Source organism: Nannobrachium achirus (genome assembly GCF_963921795.1).
Source record: "Nannobrachium achirus genome assembly, chromosome: 15".
Taxonomy (NCBI): domain Eukaryota; kingdom Metazoa; phylum Chordata; class Actinopteri; order Myctophiformes; family Myctophidae; genus Nannobrachium; species Nannobrachium achirus.
In genome coordinates this window covers 40,551,092-40,557,091 of record NC_137822.1, presented here as the reverse complement: position 1 = coordinate 40,557,091, position 6,000 = coordinate 40,551,092, and the positions used below count along the sequence as shown (strand labels likewise).

The 6,000-nt window shown below is 42.1% G+C and overlaps 1 protein-coding gene across 2 annotated transcripts in view; it reads left to right on the top strand.

Moving 5' to 3' along the window:
• The first annotated feature begins 1,461 nt into the window (after positions 1 to 1,461).
• pam (peptidylglycine alpha-amidating monooxygenase) overlaps positions 1,462 to 6,000 on the top strand; it is a 67,896-nt gene continuing 63,357 nt past the window's right edge. For both annotated transcript variants that reach the window (XM_080743830.1, XM_080743829.1), the window contains exon 1: positions 1,462 to 1,551. The gene's annotated coding sequence lies outside the window, so the exon portion shown is untranslated. The remainder of the gene's footprint in view (positions 1,552 to 6,000) is intronic.

The following is a 6,000-nucleotide window of genomic DNA, read 5'->3' as shown; positions in this document are numbered from 1 at the left end:
AGAAACACGTTCCTGATAAATAAATGGTAGGTACTAAAAAACTAAAAAATACTGTACTGCATGATGCAAGGTTTACTATAATAGGCTAATTGTAATTTACTGTAGCAATATTGTTGTCAATGTCATGGTTGTAATACTTTTTTTTTTATTCCCCTCTCCCCCTTTTCATTTATAGAGATCCATGATGGCCAAGCAGCACTGCAGCAGGCACAGTGAAGGTGACAGACCGCGATCAGGGAGGGAGAGATGTTTCATCCACATTTTTTTTGACAATATTTATTAGGGTTTTTTTTCTCTTTTTCTTTTTACACAGAAAATATTACATAAAAAAAAAAAACATGTTCCTCCACAATTAAAATAGACAAAGATCTTGGGAAAAAAAGGTCTGTTTCTGCTTGTAGCATGTTAATGTAGGTGCAATATCATGCATTAATTACTGTGTTAAGATGTTGAAACACACTGATTGCTGAAAAGTCATGATTGCTCGTGTGTCATAAAGAATTCCTACAGTGCATTCATTTTATGACATCGTTATCGTACCACTGTACTATTGGCAAACTGTAAATAAAGTACTCAATGATGGAAAAAAAATGCCTTTTCTTTTGCTGACATGAAATGGGATATTTTGATACCAATACGTTTGTACATTTACAGTTACTCAAGTATAGGCCTGTCTGCATTTTTAATTCAGGCTGCTCTGTTTCATTGGTTTTCAATTAAATTCAAAGGAGCTTTATTGGCATGATACCAAAGTGTCACAAAACTGCTGAAAATGGGGAACATATTAGCGTTGTGGGTTTTCAGTGCCCTCTAGTGGCCAAACATAGCAATGGTCATTATCATTTTGTCTAAGCGGCTGGCCGAGCAGGCAGGCAGGCGGGCGGGGGCGGGGGCGGGGGGGGAGGGCGGGGGGGGAGGGGGGGGGGGGGCGGGGCGGGGTCAAAAACGAGCACCCATTTGAATATTGAAACGTCACCGCCCCTGCCGTGGACTGAAAACTCACCTTTTCAGACTCCACCTAAACCCTTAGCACTACAGTAAAATCAATGACCATACATGAAGCATTTGTTTGTTAGGTTTCTTTAGAACTTGATTATATTGTGTTTTTCTCTAGATAGATATCCATTTACATTGTTATATTGCTGTTAATGTACTGACCTATTATCTTGTTTATTATTGCGATGTTGTATCTGCTTATTGTAAGTCGCTTTGGATTAAAAGCGTCTGCTAAATGCCTAAACTGTAAACTGTAAACTGGCAGACTATAGTATTTCATGGCAGTGGTGATAAAGAATTTTACTCCCCCTCCTAAAAAAAGAAAAAAAAGAAATGAAAAAAAAAAAAGAAAAAAACAAAAAAAAAACAAAGGAACGACACCCTGCTGCTGCGAACCGGATCCCATCGTTCATTTCAAAGAGCCGTTCAAAAGACTCGATTCGTGGGCGAACGTCCCACCTCTAAGCAAAGCAACAGTCCGTCAGTCAGTGATCGCATTCACATCAAACCAACATGTCGCACCAAGATCTGCTGCCAAAGACCCTCCTATGAACGGTGAGCAGAATATTTAGTATTAATAATAATAATAACAATAGCATAAGTCAGATAGAGCTATTATTAGAGGGCCTTGAAAGCAGATGGGCGTTAATCGCACCTTTGTTTGTTTTTTAAACAACACAACCTAACTAGCATCCGTTTCACTGTTTGTCTGTCTGTCTGTCTGTCTGTCTGTCTGTCTGTTGAATTTCAACATCATTGCTATTAATACTAACGTAACGTCACGATGATGTTGAAATCAACGCATTGTTACATGTTGTGTAGGCTAGATAGAGGGAGGGTGGGTGGTAACATAACATTGTGTGTTGTCTGATATTATGTGTCTGCTTTGATTGTAGCGGCCCCGACACAGCCTTTATGACGTGTGTGTGTGTGTGTGTGTGTGTGTGTGCGCGCGCGCGCGCGCGTGCATGTGTGGGGGGTGTGGGAGGACATCAACATTATTATTGCATTGTAACATGTTATTATTGGGTTGATTGGTGTGTGTGTGTGTGTGTGTGTGTGTGCGCGCGTGTGCGTGTGTGTGTGCGTGTGAGTGAGAGAGAGTTACAGACCTGTTGGGGTCCATTTGGTTCCATTTGTACACACTCAGAGTTACACACCTGTAAGGGTCCATTTGGTTCCATTTGTACACTCCCAGAGTTACACACCTGTAATGGTCCATTTGGTTCCATGTATACACTCCGTGACCTGTAATGGTCCATTTGGTTCCATGTCAGAGTGACAGACCTGTAAGGGTCCATTTGGTTACTCTGTGTTTCCTTGACTATCAGTCGTTTAGCTGGTGGTCTGGGGTGGGGAGGGACCCCTCTGGAACCCCCTCTAGGGCCCACCGGGGGTCCCCAGACCCCACGTTGACAAGCAGTGGGGTCGCCATGGCAACTCATTCTGTGCTCAACGAGGTGACATTATGTATGCGTGTCATCATCAATAATGCATGGGCTCAAGCCATTCAGACCCCCCCTCCCATGCAGGCCCGTTCTACACAATGTTTCTGAGTCAGTGGTCCTCAAACTCAGGGGCGTCACAAGGGGTAGGAAAGTGGGACTGAGTTACTGGGGCCCAAGGTGTAGGGGCCCTAATAACTTTATCTATTGAAAAATAGCAGATATACAAGCTCACAGCGCGGCACCGAGTGCCGCGCTGCGAGCTTGTAGATCTTCTATTTTTGAAAAGTGTGAAAATCTTTGAATATATGTATCTATGTATATGTATTGTAACTCAAATTCTGCTTCTGGGGGGTCCCTGGAACTAAATATTTTGAGATGGGGGTCCGTGGCCAAATACATATCATCTTGGGGGTCCTTGACATAGGTTTCTTGCACACATTTTCACGACTTTTCAAAAATAGCAGATATACAAGCTCGCAGCGCGGCACGAGCTTGTATATCTGCTATTTTTCAATAGTTAACATTCTTGGGGGGCCCGCAGTGAATCCTTGTACCCAGGGCCCAGAATTTGGTGTGACGCCCCTGCTCAAACTTCTTCTTGTCAAGGACCCCCCGCCCCAAAATGATATGGATTTGGCCGGCCACCGACCCCCATCTAGGCCTGTCACAATTATTACATAATAATCGTCTAATCCAGGGGTTCCCAAAGTTTTTTGTCTCAGGGCACCCCAAAATGTTTTTTTTTTAATCCGAGGCACCCCTACATTATAGTTTTCACTCCCAGCACCTTATATTTTAGCATATCGTCGTTGTCGGATGGAAACCTTGTATGTCCAAAACCATTCGTTTTGTATTTATCATCTAAAAAATGTACTAAACTAGTGAAAACAGCAGATCTACAAGCACAGCACGTAGATCGGCTGTTTTCACTAGTTTTGTGAGACGGTCTTGTATGATGAAGCAGGGCCTTGCTTTACCAAAAGACTTGGAGATACAAGGTTTCTGCCCGACAGTGATGATATTTTAGTGATTATGTTGCGAGGAAAACGTTGAGATAATAGCCATTTTGGTTGTCATTACGTGCGCATCCCGCATCAAAAACTCATTCAAGTCACCCAGGGACTCATTCATGTCATGGTCCTGGGGTCCCGGGGATGCGCCTCCATTGGAGTCCATTTTAAAATAATTTACTGCGTCGCTGTAAAAGAATAAAAAAATGTCCACAGACACCACCATTGTTCATGGGTGAAAGCATCCTACTTTACCCTACGTTAACACAAATAAAATCCACGTAGAAAGTCTTAAACAGGCGATTGAAACGTCAATGTTTTGATTCCACCGACGTCCGACGCCATTTTGCACGTGTAAACTTTATATTGAGGACTCATAAAACTTTTCTGGGACCCATTTGAATGACCACCTGTGGGTCCCGGGACCCATTACATTGAAAACCTAGTAACATCACTGCAAGTGTCAAAATAAATTCCAAATATTATCTCGCGGCACCCCTGGACTGCCGTCACGGCACCCCAGGGTGCCCCGTCACCCACTTTGAAAACCCCTGGTCTAATCGCAATTATTTGACATAAATACAAGCTCACAACGCGTCGCATAATGTTCTTTTTTAAGTATAAAGTTGTCAAATATGTCAGTAATTTCTTTGTATCTTTAGGTTACGTGTCATATCTGCCATGTGAAACTTCAAAAAGCCAAACAGAAATGTAATTGTCAACGACAAAAACACAATTAAATCGTTAATGGCAAATAATTTGAGGGACAATCAATCGTCATGTTGGTGACAGCCCTACCCCCAGGACTGTCACCAGGAACACCCAGAAGCAAGATCAACAAACATTAGGGATGGAAATCGGAATCGGCCAATGTAAAAAAACGGCAGGTATGATATCAAACCGTCCGAATCGGTGACCGCCACGTCACTGACATAAATACCGGTTTTATGCCAATTGTCTATGGCACTGCACAGCATGATGCTCTGGTCCTGTGACTAAAGTAAACATTAGCAAGTAGCAGCCAGTCTACTTAGTGGCAGCCTAAATAATACAGATGGTGCTGGATTACCTTTGCAATGTAAGGATACATTTCATAATCCTGTGTCGATGTCCTCTCCAAAAAGAAGGGGGGGAAAAAGCATGCGTCACCTGCTTTCCTCCTGCCTTGTACAGACGGTCATATTAGACTGGATATTGTCTGTGATTTTGGATATTGTACTATTGAGATTGATTTGGCATTAGTGTTCTTCTAGCTTATTGGTACTCAAATTTAAGTATGTCTTGTAGGCCTACTTGGCCTGGAAAAAAAAAAAGAGTATTGGAGCAACAATATTTTCTAGTTCTTAGCTAAAGAAATCGGTATCGGAAAGATCTTTCTTTTGGCAGGTCAGACCTTCATAAAACCGGTGGATGGTTATCGGCCAAAGAATTTTGCAATCGGTCCATCTCTAACAAACATGCTCATCGTCACGTGCTATGAGCTTGTATCTGCTATTTTTGAAGCCGTGAAAGCCGCTTCCAAGGAGTGGCTTTGTGTGTGTGTGTCCCATGTCCATATATGGTCATTTCAGTCCAGAATGAACAGGATTTATCTGTCCGTAAATGTGTGTCCCATGTGTGTGTCCCATGTCCATATATGGTAATTTCAGTCCAGAATGAACAGGTTTTATCTGAATATGTGTGTAGTGTCCGTCCCGGTGATTAAAAATGTCCAATGAGACCATAGTTTGAGGATTGGTCAAGCTTCACATGACAATCCGGCCCTCCAGATAAAATCAGAATTCTGAATTCTGTAGCTCTAGACAATTTTATACTCAGATTCACCGCTTCACTTCGAACCGAGGTTTGATTTTTATTTGAATAAGTGGTTAATATCTCAATTGATCTCAAGATAGTTTCCTGGTTTTCATGACGCTCGCAGACAGCGCTGTGAGCTTTTAGATCTGTTATTGTTTTAGAGCTGTGGATCTCAACCTTTTCAGGCCGCGACCCCCAAAATAATCATAGTTGAACTGGGGACCGCCCACCCTGGCGAGCGCTTGGGAGTTGCGAGGCGTTGTGAGATGTGTAGATCGGCTAATTTCACAATAAATATTTGACAATCTGTCATTTTAGAGGTATTAAAAAGTCCTTAAAATTGTCACTTTAGAAATGTGCAGATATACACTTAAACTTTATATTGGGTTGTTTTACTGTTGAGAGAGAAAACAATGTTGCACATTAAGTTAATCATCTGAGGACCCCCCAAGATAATATGGGGACCCCCCCACAGGTTGAGAACCACTGTTTTAGAGATCTACTGTATGTTGCTGTATACAGTAGCTAAAAATCTAAAATGATAAAGATGCTTTCCTGATGTGAATGGGTTAAACATTGTGTTATATTTGTAGCCTGGCAGGCTGGCACATGACAGTGTCATGATGCAAATGAACATATCATTTCTTTGGCAAAGTTCAGTGGCTACATTTGTTTATTTGATATCATTTGACGACACCATCAAGGACTTATTAGCAGATTAACGACGGCTGTAGTTTGGGAATCGTAGT